Source organism: Magnolia sinica, chromosome 7, assembly GCF_029962835.1.
Source record: "Magnolia sinica isolate HGM2019 chromosome 7, MsV1, whole genome shotgun sequence".
Lineage (NCBI taxonomy): Eukaryota > Viridiplantae > Streptophyta > Magnoliopsida > Magnoliales > Magnoliaceae > Magnolia > Magnolia sinica.
In genome coordinates this window covers 63960448-63974769 of record NC_080579.1, presented here as the reverse complement: position 1 = coordinate 63974769, position 14322 = coordinate 63960448, and the positions used below count along the sequence as shown (strand labels likewise).

The following is a 14322-nucleotide window of genomic DNA, read 5'->3' as shown; positions in this document are numbered from 1 at the left end:
TTAAATGTAAGTTCATCTCAAGGAATTGAATCCCAGATTTAAGTTGGAAAAGAAGAAGGAAGAGGACATGAGAGGAGGAAGACTCGGCATGCTTCTTCTTCTTCTTCTTCTTCTTCTTCTTCTCTCTCTCTCTCTATCACTTTCTCTTTCCTTTCCCTTCATTTCTTTCTTTCTCTCTCTTTCTCTTTCTCCTGCCTTCTCTTTTCTTTTCCTTTCCTTTCCTTTCTTTTTCCTTTCCTTCTTTCTTTCTTTCTTTCTTTCCTTTCCTTTTCTTTTCCTTTTTTCTAGGGTGGAATGTCCAGCAGCGCCTCATACACTCTCTCATTCCTATTGTCTTTCTTTTCTTGTTTTTTGTCTTACGGATAGTAGGTCCCCTTTTATAGGTTATCTGAACCGACAATTCTCCCTGCGTATCTTTGTTTATGCAGTAAGAGAATCAGAAACAACACCCTCCAGTTTCCCTTTACGCAGAAGCTTCTTGTGTAATTGGGAATTCGCACACCGACTTTTGTTTGGCCACACGGTTGGGTCAGGTTTGGAAAGGCAAAGGTTCGGTCGGGTTTGACCCAGGGTCAAGATGAATGGGTTAGATCTCCTGTCACGCCCAAACCCAGAAATCAGATTCACAGGAATCCCGATCGCCAAAATCCGGTGTCGACAGCCTCCGTAGTACCCCATTCTCGGCTCCTAGTGTCCAAACGCTAGATTCCGATCCTGGGATCCTATAAGGAGGATTTTTCCAACGTACATTTAACTCATAATAAGCATAACCACAAGATTACCCAATTCACAAAGGCAATATCATCATCACATATCCACTAATGTAATCATTTGAGTACAATGCTAAAGGAAATACATAAATCGAAAATCAAGCTCCAGAAGGTCGCTGCACACTCCAAGCTCAACACTGCTTCAACCTAACATCACCTGCACGCATCTATCGTGCATAAGCTTATAGAAAGCTTAGAGGGTGGTGTAAGTGTGTGCATAAGATAAGTGCCAAGTAAGCAATATTAGAGTAATCAGAGTAAGCGAAAATACTGATAAACCCATAATCATACAATATCAAAAACACTAGCAAGATCATAAATCATATGAAATCAGAGTAATACGAAAACATACTGATAGGCCCATAAATACCACCAGTCTTATCCAGGCTATGCGACGTAAAAATATAATAAAAACAATATCATAAACTGATGAAGCAATGTAGATCAACTATGCAATGCGGAGACAACAAGCTAAATATCAGATGCTGCTAATGCAATGCAATATACAAATCCTGATGAGTCCACGAATACCGTTAGTTGTATCTAGGTCATATAAATGCATAAACATAGTAACCCGAAATGTCATACGCGGCAGATGTAATGCGATATGTGGTGCGAATGGAATGACCATGCTGGAGTGTGAAGTCGGGATGGTAGTACGTAGTATCGCAGGTCACGGGGTCCATCACAAGGGACTTCTATCCAAACCAGTCTCATACCTAAATTTGGATAGTCAGACTCAATGTGGTAAACTCCTGATCTCAGGTTAGTCGCACGCCCAACCGAAATCCTAGTCATGCGAATGAACTAGTTGCGCACCACCAGCCTGAGTGGATAGTGAATGAATGAATGAATGAGTATGTAACGCCTGCTCGATAAGTCCACACATCAGTACGGTTCCTCTCTGGAAAATCACCGGGGTCTATTACACTCCAAACCAGATTGTTGTCCCATCACGCACAATAAGGTGAGTAGAAGAGACCTCACTATCCGCCTGCCAATATCGGGCCCGGCTCGTCGACAGCGGACCCATTCCTCGAGCTGGTCAGACTCAGCCAAGCATTGCCACCTCCTCTTGGGCAGGTAAGGCCGTGCCCCCTTCCAATCGATCACGACACAGTGGGAGATGCGGCCTAACGGTATACGACCCTCATGCGCTCATGCATCCACTCGGTCTAAACGTTGGAGCAACCTCTGGAACCAAGAGGGTTTAGGGACTTTCACCCAGGGATATCTATAGCACCCCATGTAGAACAGATTTCCGGTGTCCCGCCTGGCCATCCACGATATGCCTGTGGAGGCTACAACCCTGATGTCGCTAGGGCATACAATGCAAGATGCATGAGTCATACAATCCAGTCATGCATCAACCCTGCACATACCGTGCGCTCATGTGAGATAACCTCCGCCTATTAGGGAGTCTCATAACAATCTGCCTAATGAAATATGCAATGGTCAACCACATCTCATAACAAACATACAGATGATGCGTTTGGGCATGTATCATGATGCTATGCAGTCACATACTCATAATCGTATCAATGAATGGCATCGACAATCGACCTTGACAATGTGGACATCTAACCAATATTATCCCCGAGGAATGACCCTCATAGATCCTAACATATAATGAACCCATGACCTCACACAAGGGCAAAATATACAACACCATGGGCCTAACATACATCACAAAGGGCCTCAACTACGAGTCACATATACACCATATGGGTCTCGATAATCCGCCTCGACAATTGAAATCGGTTAATAATCGGAATCAGCAAATCGATCACGTCAATCGGAATCGGCAACTGGTCATGATAAACGGCCTCGATCGCTAATCAGCAATTGGTCAAGTCAATCGAAATTGGCAATCAGTCATGACAAACGGCCTCAATCACTAATCGACAATCGGTTAAGATAAACGGCCTCGACCGCTAATCGACAATCGGTCAAGATAAACGGCCTGAAATCGCTAATCGGCAATCGGTCAAGATAAACAGCCTCGATCGCTAATCGGCAATCGATTAAGATATACGGCCTCGATCACTAATCAGCAATCGATCAAGATAAACGACCTCGATCGCTAATTGGCAATCGGTCAAGATAAACGGCCTCAATCGCTAATCGGCAATCGGTCATGACAAACGGCCTCGATCGCTAATCGGCAATCGGTCAAGATAAACGGCCTCGATCGCTAATCGACAATCGGTCAAGATAAACGGCCTGAAATCGCTAATCGGCAATCGGTCAAGATAAACGGCCTCGATCGCTAATCGGCAATCGATTAAGATATACGGCCTCGATCGCTAATCAGCAATCGATCAAGATAAACGACCTCGATCGCTAATCGGCAATCGGTCAAGATAAATGGCCTCGATCGCTAATCGACAATCGGTCAAGATAAACAGCCTGAAATCGCTAATCGACAATCGGTCAAGATAAACGGCCTCAATAGCTAATCGACAATCGGTCAAGATATACGGCCTCGATCGCTAATCGGTAATCGGTCAAGATAAACCGCCTCGATCGCTAATCGGTAATCGGTCAAGATAAATAGCCTTGATCGTTGATCGACAATCGGTCAAGATAAACGGCCTCGATTGCTAATCGGCAATTGGTCAAGATAAACGGCCTCGATCGCTAATCGGCAATCGGTCAAGATAAATAGCCTCGATCGCTAATCGGTAATCGATTAAGATAAAAGGCCTCGATACTCGGCATATAAATAACGCAGGATCCATAGATGAACAACCAATCAACCATAATATATAAAGATCGGCCCTCGGCCATGGTTATATCAAATTCGATAGCACGAAACCATCGGTCTATGACAAATGGGGCCCACTTATTTGGGTTAACCCACTAAGGGAATGATGAGAATGGGCCTAACAAGGCCTAAGGGAAGGTCACAATGAGGACATCGAACCATCATTGTCCATCAATGTGGTCATTTAACCAACATTATTTCCAAGCAGCGGCTCACATTAGGGATTTATATACAACGAAACGACCACACACACATCTCATTAGGCCTTGCCCAAGGCCTTGAATACATCATATTGGGCCTCGCCATGGGTCGTAAATGCATTATCATGGGCCTCACATGTGGGCCTCATATACAATAAGTGGGCCGCACTACTTGGGCCTCGTATGCACCAAATGGGCCATGTATCTGGGCCTAACAATACAAACAGGTGGGCCCCGCCCATGGGCCAAAGTGCATCCTAATGGGCCTCATGGTTGGGTCATACCAATGGTCCTAAAGTGGCTTGGACTGTATCAAAATCATTCCAATAGTTGTAGGTGTAACATGTGTATCACTGTACACTATCAATTCATGAGGCTCGTGGCCTATCAATGAGGACCAACACTTCTCAAACATTGTCCATATAAATCAGCACCTTCCAAACTTTGTCCAGCAGCGGGTCCCACTATCAGGATGGCTGGGATACACATATACATCACATGAGACCCATGGAATGTGCTGACATCAACAGCGGGTGGGTCCCCCAACAAAACAGCTAGATGGCATAGATAATACACGTGCATTAAGATGGGGATCCACCATCCATGAGTTAGACGGTGGATACAACACACCATCAAGGTGGGCGCCAGGTGATGGCCCACCGCAAATACAATAGCCGCATGGTTGGCTGCTGATTAACGCACGCCAGCCATCCAAATCCTCCAAAAAGGTGGGTCCCACATGGGGCCCACACATACAGACAACCACCTCAACATATATAAATATATAATATTTTATTTATTTATTCTTATTATCATTTTAAAACAAGTCCCACCAGCGTCCAGATAGGTGGACCGTTGGATGAACTACATACATTGGTGTGGCCCACGGAACTTGTTGCTGTGAGACTAGCTGTCCCACCGTCCAGATGGACGGTCTAGATATTACCAACCCATATTAGACCCATAGAACTCACTGATGTCTAGACACAGCAGCTGCATAGCCGGATAATCCCCACCATCCAATGGACGATGGGATATAACACATATCTGGGTGGTCCCCACAAATGCTGGACATCTGTCCAACACGTCCTCTGATGGACGGTCAGGTAAAACTTATCAGGGGTGGGTCCCACCATCTATGAATGGTGTGGATTAAACACATGTGTCATGGTGGTCCCACGTGTTGAAAGGCAGCATGGACGAATCACATTTCTCGTGTGTGGGGTCCTTGGGACTCGCTGCTGCAATACAACAGCTATAAACTGGTGTGAAATGCACCAGCTAAACCGTCCTCATCAAATGGGTTCACAAGCACCGTCCATGTGGACGGTGCAGCTATACAATAAATACATCAACGTGGGTCCCACTTACCACACGTGTCACACGTGTGGGGTGAGCCCACGATTCAAGTGGATGGATAGAGTGTGGAAGGCACGCATCAAGGTGGATCTCACCGTCCAGGCCTTCGCACTGGACGGTGTAGGTAAAGCACATACATCAATATGTCCACACATGTGAGAGGTGGATGGGCTAGAACAAAACACACAACATGTGGCCCCACACGTGCGGACCGGGTGAATGAAATGCTTACATCTGGTGGTGTCCCATGTCCAAGAACTAGATGTGAGGTATTCCACGTGGACGGTCAGGATTGCGTGGATATAAAACATACCTTATGTTAGGGCCAAGAACTGTCCAGGCATGGACGGCCTGATCATGAAACCCATGGTATATTGTGGTCCCCACCAACTGCAGACGTCAGCAGCAGCTGCTGCTGCTGCTGTCAAAATAAATGTACGGCATGGATGGAACCTCCAAATGGACAGACAGTTTAGATAAGATACATATCCAGGTGGGTCCCACACCACCGTCCACATGCTGCCAGAGTAGATGGACGGTGTGGGGGGTATGCACGTGCAGCAAGGTGGGGCCCACGCGAGTGGCCCACCATCTGCAGCGTCAAGCTGCTGCATGTGTTTACCCTGCACAGTCCAGCAGCACCTGAACGTTCACTAACTGGACGGTCTGGATGAAACCAATACATCACGGCGTGGGTGGATCTCCACCGTCTAGATCTGCTGGACGGTGTAAGTATAATAAATACATCAAGGTGGACCCACATCGACGTGGCCCACCACTGGATCAAACTGATACTTATGATTCCCTTAAATCCTGGGCCTGCCAAAGATCCAGCAGCAAGGTGGGCCACATTCCAACACCAAAAGAGAAGGAGAGAGAGAGTTAGAGAAAAGAGAGAGGGACCGGATGGTGATGGAGGGACCCTACCACTATGGGCCCCTCCTTGATACAATACACACATCAAGATGGGTCCCACCACATGTGGGCCCTCAAATCACGAAATCAACAGTGGAAAACCATAAAATCACCCACCATTAGATCTTGGACTCTTCCTTTCACCGATGTGATCTAAAGCTCCAAGGATGCATTTTTAACGGTTGAGATGATCTTTAGGTGGTGGAGATGGGAGCTAGAAGGTGGGCTACACCAAGCTTTCTCTCATGGAGGTGTTGAGACGTTGGAGTTGCTTGGAGAATGAGAGAGAATAAGAGAGAGATGGATAGGTGAGTGATGGGGTGATGGGTGAAGTGAGTGATGGGTGTACTTTGTGTTAGAGAGAGTTTGACTTTGGGGGTTGCTTGGGGATGGGGTTGTACTTTGACATGTGAGGTGATGTGTACTTGAGTGATGGGATTGATGGGATTTGATGTGATGTTCTCTTGGGTTTTACAAATGCGTGGTGTTTTTCTCTCGAATTGAATGCAGGCCCACATCTCCTGGTCAGGGTATCACCTTGGTGCGCGAGACACGGCATTGAAATCGCGGTGACGGCGCGGTCGCACAGGTATAAGTCTCGGGTCAAGCAGATTCTGAAATACGGAACATGACTTAGGGTTATGCGCAAACCTCGATAACAGAACGCAGGTCATCGGAATTCGACCTGGAGAATCGTGGAAGCCTACGGAATGGTACGGCGTAGGATACGGGTCTTACATCTCCCATCTGGATACTATTAGTGGCCCACGTCTCGTCCCAATGGATGACCATTCATGCGTTATAGTTCGCAACATGTTGTTGTGATCAATATTACGTACGTGTGACGGCTTGTTAGCATAGGGGGAGAGCTAGGGCTCGGTTAGTTTTGACCTAGGGGCACAATGGATGACTTAGATCACTCCATCGGATGACCAAGGTGGGCCACAGTGTTCGTAAATCAGACATTGTCCGTTCGAGTTCCTAAGGGCAGGACTTATTGTGAACGTTGTTGTGGGCACGTGTGCTTGCATGGGAGCAAGGGGTCAGCTAGGTTCTGATCAGTCCGAGCTCCTTTATAGGATTGACGGTCTTGATCATCCTATTGGACAGTCATGGTGGCCCATCGGGTCTGGAAACAGATATTCTCTGTTACACATTGGCAGGGTGAAATCCCTCCATTTTCAGGATTTTGTCGGGTCAAACGTGGTTTGACTCGACCTTTAATGCGGTGCGCGGCTAGAGATGACCTGTTGTGCACTTGCATAATGCAGGGTGGGGTCCACTGTGATGTTTCTAAGAAATCTACACCGTCCATTCATTTTCCCATCTAATTTGAGGAGTTGAGTTTAAAGTTGAAGCATATCCAACAATCAGGTGGCGCCAAAATCGACGGTTAATGGATGATCTATCCATTGGGTCATTTCTACCATGATCTAAGGGCTGAAATTCGATGTGTATGATTAATTTAGGATAATTAGGCATGGTATAAAGTTTCCCATTAAATGGATAAGGGAAACCATGTGATTTAGAATTCAGGGTCTAGGTTAGTGACATTTTCATAATTACTAATAATCTAAGAGTTTTGGGAGATATAACGGTTCTAGATGGTTATAGGCACGTTTATAATCTACTCTTACATGTGAACTTATATCTAAATCATTATGTATAAAGGGTTATTCACCGAATTATTTAAGGGAATGTACACATGTCAAATCACATGATGGATGGTCTTGCCTCAAAATCAACAGTCAGATTGTTGGATCTATGATTGGAGATCATTCCCAACTGTTAGATTAATATCAGGGAATAGATGTAAGGTTAGGATAGTTAGATTTGTATCGTACACATGTACATATTATGTTACTTTCCATGGTAACACTCTAGAACTTTCAATACTCAGGTATTGAAATGTTCGAGGTGTTACAATCTATCCCCCTTAAACATAATTTTATCCCCAAGATTTTTTTATTTGTTCTATTTGCACTAATCCATTATATTTAATATTTCACTATATTCCTCATGAGGTAGATGTATACGTCTAAGTGTACATACAATTGGCTATATGGAAATCGGGACGCTATAATCTACCCCCCTTAAATAAAATCTCAACCCCGAGATTTAGTAATTGGATTAACCCACTTACCATTTCCTGATTATGGTTCCGTTGCTAGGATTTGAACCTAGGTCACCTAGGTAAAAGCCAGGTATCCTAACCAGACTAGACAACAATGGAGATGAGGTTTTAGAGGAAGGTTGATGGAGACATAAGTGATATATTTGAAAATTTTCAGAATTCTCGGACATGTCTTATATATGTAATTAGTGGAGGTTGGCAATATGTCAGAATTTTGTTGAAATAGTTCTAAATTCTGGAATCATTAGGGAAGTCTTTATTCCTATAAGGAAGACTTGTCCTTCCTGATGTCGCTCCTATCTCAAGATGACTTTTAACTCAGGATAAGTTTTATTAAGAATTTCAGGGATTTATTATGGGGGTACCTAAATTCATAGTTTCTAAATTTCACATCTAACCTAATGTTTCCAATGGGGAACCAGAATATAGGTTTCTAATTTCTCAACTTCGTATTTCTTTGAGAGTTCAATTGAGTATATGTATATGTCCTAATAGCGTAAAGTTTATGATGGTCCACTCCCTTAAGTTCAGTTAATCTCATTCTCATGCTTTGATACCAACTATAACTCCCCGAATCTTCACGACCAGAGTTATACTCGTGCCCGATAAAACTAGGTGTTAATAATGTAAAACTTGGATGCTTTAAAAATTGCACCCTATTTTTAATTTCATTTGGATCACATGTGGATACATTTATGAAGGTAACATTCATAAGAATAAAATCAACTGTATTGGTTATTTCATCATTGTAAAAGAATTCAATAAATAATCAAATGCCCACTCAATGGGAGCTTATTACATTTATCGAGTTCGCAGTGGAAGCATAAAACTACATATTAAAAATATCTTCAGATTCTTTCAGTATAGTCTTCTATAGAGAGATGGTCCTCTAGGTCTTCAATTTGTACATCACCTGCATTATCTGTACGATTTGGAGAGGGTTAACGCCCTACTCATAGTGATGGTTATCCTTTAAGATTAATACTAATTCAAGAGATTCATAAAAGCAATGTAAAGGTTCTGATATGTCCCGTACTCCACAATTATAAGAGGTATCAATATGCATAAGAAATCTACATGAGATGCATTCCTAGCAAAGTATATGTGGTTTATCACACTTAGCAATCGCCACAATGTGGAATATGATTAGAGTTATCCAGCTCGCTCTGGATCCCATACTATGGAGATTCGCCAGAGTATCCCACGTTTAACATGGATTTATGCGATTATCCAAAGATGAACACAACACATGACTGGGTGAATTACACAACCCAGATTAGAGTAACTAATTACAACATTCAACCTCCAAAAGAAAAGACCAGATTAGAGTGACTAAATGTAGCATCTAACCCCCAAAAGAAAAGAATTGATGTAACATGTATATATAATGATTTACATGTACCAATTTATACATCATCACCTATGAAACATGGAATTATGTGTCGCCTTAGGGCCGCAACCGAAAACGCATTACATCCATGATATTTATTCGATTGCTAGAATAGAGATTCCTAACATAGTACTTACATTTATAGAGAATATAAACTGAATTAAGGAGGTTCTGGAATATCAAGACACATGCTTAAGCCCTTTAAAGATATATAGCACAAGGCCAATATAAAGAAGAGTGACAATAGTCAACTCAAACAATGACAATGGCCAACATAACAAATAAAAGAGCGATAATAGCTGATTTAATAATGAGGGGAGTGGTAATGGCCAACTCAATAAATAGAAGAGTGGCAACGGCCGATTCTTTAATAAGGAGAGTGGCAATAGCCAACTCAATAAACAGAAGAGCAGTAACAGCCGATCTTTAATAAGAAGAGTGGCAATGGCCAATGTTAAGGGTCAAATATTACATATTATCCCCCATTTATTACTTAGTTTTATGAGCATGATAATGCTTAATGTTTTATTTTAATCATGTTTGTATTGCAAGGTGAATTTAAGAGCTTGGATTAAAAAGGATGCCAAAATCATGGATTTAACGCTCAAGAAACACCAAAGCTAAGGATGGATCTTATGAGACCAAAAATGAAGAATTTACATGCCAAAGATTCAAGAAAACCAAGTGAAGAATAAAGAGAATTGAAGACTTGAAGTGAAGAAAAGGGACCCTAAAAATCTGTTTGCTTCGACTAGTCTAAGCCCTCTTTCGACCAGTTGAGGCTCCTGCTCGACAAGTCGAAGCTTCCTTAACTTAAACTCCAGCAACAAAATCCTCTAATTTCCCATCATCCTTAACCAGTCGAAGGAAACCCTCGACCAGTTGAGGGTTACGTAGATGTTGCGCGAACTGCGTAAATTTGAGGCGGTTACTGAAATTTTCCAACTCAGTGTGAAAGGAGGTGATGCACAGCTATAAATAAAAGTCCCTAGAATGTTCCTATGCATCTTCTAGGGTTTGAGGAGTGGAGCAAAAGCATGAATAAGCCATTGTCAAGAGTTTTTTTTTTCCTTTTCCTTAGTTGTTTTTGTGCTTTTCTTAAGAGATTTTAGTTCAATCATGTTTATGGTTGGCTAAACCTCTTAGTTAGGGCTAAGAGGTGAAGCTTGTAGCGTGATGGGATGTTTTCTATTCTTTGATTCATGTTTAAGTTGAACTATCTTTGATTCTAGTTTGATATTTAAGAAATACTTTCAATTTTTAATGGTTTGTTGTGGTGCAAATTACAATATATCTACGATAGCTTTGATTATGTACTTTTTCATGTATTGAGATTGTGAAATTAGAAAATTATGTCGTTTACCATCATCCCATGGGCATGGTTAGGTGATGGAATCCTACCTAATCTTCCCAATTCTCTTATGATTGGTTGTGGGATTGGTAAATCCTGTTGTTTACCTTGTCTCCTGGGCATGGTTTTGTGATGAAATCACTTCCAGTTCTCACACCTCTCATCCATTGAGAATTAGGTCAAAGGAAGTTCATATTCAGTTTTACTGAGATATCTTCTAATTGGATAAGATGGGACTCTGATTCTAGTTGTGTCCTTAAATCAAGCATAGATCTCCCTTATCTCTACAAGTGGATCCTTGGAAACCCTAATTACCACCTTTGAATTTGTTACTTTTAATTACTTTAATCACAATTACTCTCTCAATTAATTTAGATTTAGTTTCACATCTTCTTCTAGTTCTAGTTCTAATTACTTTCAAAATACACACGAGATTAGTCCCGATAGATTCGAACTTGGTCTCACCGAGATTATTACTACATCGCGACCCCACACTTGGGGTTGTGAACAAGTTTTTGGCACTGTTGCCAGGGATTAACGGTTCTGTGTTTTTGAGATTAACTAGTTTCAGAATTAGGTTAACATTAATGTTTTTCCACTTTCTATTTTTAGGTTAGGGTTTTTTTTGAATTATTTTAGAAACTAACTTAGCTTTCTAATTTTAGGTTTAGAAACTTTCCTAATTTGATTTTAACTAACTCTTCCTCTTTTTAGAAACTTTCTATTTTCTGTTTTTAGAAACTAGGTTGCTTTCTTATTATTATTTTAAAACTAACTCATCTTTCTATTTTTATTTTCATAAACTTTCTAATTTCAGAAATTTTATTTTAGAAACTGACTTATTTTATTTTGTTTTGCAGTATCTTAATTTACGAACTCTAATTTGGTAACTTCTTTCTAATTCCCTCTCTCTTTCTATTTCCCTTATTTCCTTTAGGTTTAGGTTGGAATCTGAAATTGAGGGCCGAGAGTGTTTCATGCCCAACTGGGTCCGTGACAACACTCAACATCCTTTGAGTGGAGGAGGATTGGTTGAGGGGTTATCTATTCATCAAAGGATTAGACACCACCTAAGATCCTCATAATTAATTGAGGTTATCGCTGCCAATCAACCGGTCAATCAACCAGGAAGACAACCTCAACCTAGGGTTAGGGAAGTACAGGATGAGAATGAGGTGCATCAAACACCCCCACCTCGTACTTTATGAGATTATCTACAACCGGCGGGGGTGAGTACACCCTCATGCATGGTTTCTAAGAAATATATGGGACACATGGATATTAAGCCAAGGGTGATCCAACTCCTTCCAAAATTTTATGGGCTTAAATATGAAAATTCGTACCTACAATTGAAAGAGTTTGACGAGATTATAACCACTCTATACTTTCCAAACATGTTCGATGACACGGTCAGGCTGAAACTATTTCCTTTTTCTTTGAAATAGAAAGCTATGTTGTTGCATTCACTACATCCTCGATCTATTGATAGATGGAATGAAACGACAATGGAGTTCATAGAGAAAATTTTCCCATACCACAAGCTGATGAACACCCATAGAAAGTCAATCATGAACTTCGCCCAAGAGGAAGATGAAATATTCTTCCAATGTTTAGAGCAGTTCTGTAATGTCTTGGAAAAATCTGTACAAAGACCTGATTATCACCTCAAGCAGAAATCCTTAAGGATCATGTTCTATAGAATTTAGGCAAAGTTTAGTTAAGTATTAAACTAAATAATCGGTAAAATTAGGTTGAACCATTATTTATACGACTGGCGAGATCCAAAACCATTAAAATTGGTAACTCAACATTACTTAAAAACCTCAGAGAAATCCCAAAACCCAGTTGCTCTCAGGAGCACATTGTAAATAAATATCAGACTTGGACGGTATGTCGAAAGTCCGATTACGGCAAAACTATAGGGTTATGACCGCCTTAATGGGCTTGACAACCATTACGAGAACCGAGCCCAAATAGTACCCAAAAAATGCACAACTTGGGCCCTGAGAGAAGTGTGTGAGAAACGCGAATATCGTTAGAAAATGAACTAGCACTTAACTGAATTGGCCCATTCGCTTGCGAGCAAAATTGAAGATTTTGGACTGTCAGTTTCTGACCAAACTTCACCCATGGATTAGAAAAATTTTCCTGCACATATCTGTAAACTTGTAGCCCTAATCGAGTGACAACGACCGTTGATTTGATACATGTCCTCCACGGTAGATCCCCTAATCCGATCGTACCGAAATCATAACCTGTCTTAGATCCATCATAAAGGAACTTACCCTATGTCGTAAGTGGGTAATGGACCCGCAGATGAGTCCCGTTTACCCAAAACAAACACCTTGGGCCATTGACATCAGTTCTGGGCCTATATAATGCCCTTAAACCACCCCATTCCATTCCATATGAATTTCTCAAACCTTAGATGAGAGAAGAAAGAAGAGGAGTCAGAAGAAGATAGAGAGTTCAGGAGATCGTTGCTGGGATTCACCCCCACTGCTCCACGTGCTGATTCACCTCCCCACCATCGCTACGAGAACTATTCTAACTATGATTTGGGTAAGAAATCCAAACCCTAATGTCGTAGTTAGGGTTTAGAATAGTTGTTTGTTAACCTAGTTAACAGATTTCCTAATTTACGTACCCGTTGTTCTGTATACGGGTATGTAGGATTTGAAATGAGCAATCCGATGAAAGGTGTAGACTATAAATGTTTAGGTTATGGTTTTCAATGCTTTTAATGTCAGCAATGATTTATATCTGACTTGATTGCTACCATATGACCTTAGATACGACGTTTTCTATATATTACACATGTATGAACTATGTTGAACAAATATGCATTTCATGTGTTTATTGAAAAGTTTGAATGAACTTGCAATTATGATTTATGCTTGCCATGATTATTAATCTAGAATTCATGTTTGTTATTTGTATGACAACTCTTTTGTGAAAGGATTTGTCATAATATATGCTGTAACTAATTTGGTCTATGTATATATGTGTAGTTTAAGTGTTTGATAAAATGTCTAAATGAGAAATTGTTGGTGAATTGTGTTTATATAGGGTATTGAGATAGGATTCGCAACTACCTTATCCATATTTATGATTTCCCTCATGTAATCTAAATTTCTAATGCACGATTTATGGATAGAATGCATATGTAAAATAACATGTTCATTGTGTTTGATAAAATGCATAAATGAAAGATTCACTTGAATTGTTTGTTAAATGCTTATATGATTATCACATGTATCCACGTCCTGCATTTGAGTATGATTAGGACTATTACGTAGTCCAAGCAATCGGTAATGGTTCCCGATTGACTGGCTGAATTAGTCTCGCCACATTAGATACGTTTGATGAATCTGAGCCGTACGACGATTGTCGACAGTGGTTAGGTGATGTGGAATGCTTATGCACTTTATGTCGA

General features: G+C 41.3%; 1 non-coding gene across 1 annotated transcript; it reads right to left on the bottom strand.

The window, feature by feature from the left end:
• Positions 1–8170: 8170 nt before the first annotated feature.
• Positions 8171–8244, bottom strand: TRNAK-UUU (transfer RNA lysine (anticodon UUU)). The gene has a single exon. It is a non-coding gene; the product is annotated as a tRNA-Lys (tRNA).
• Between the last annotated feature and the right edge of the window lie 6078 nt (positions 8245–14322).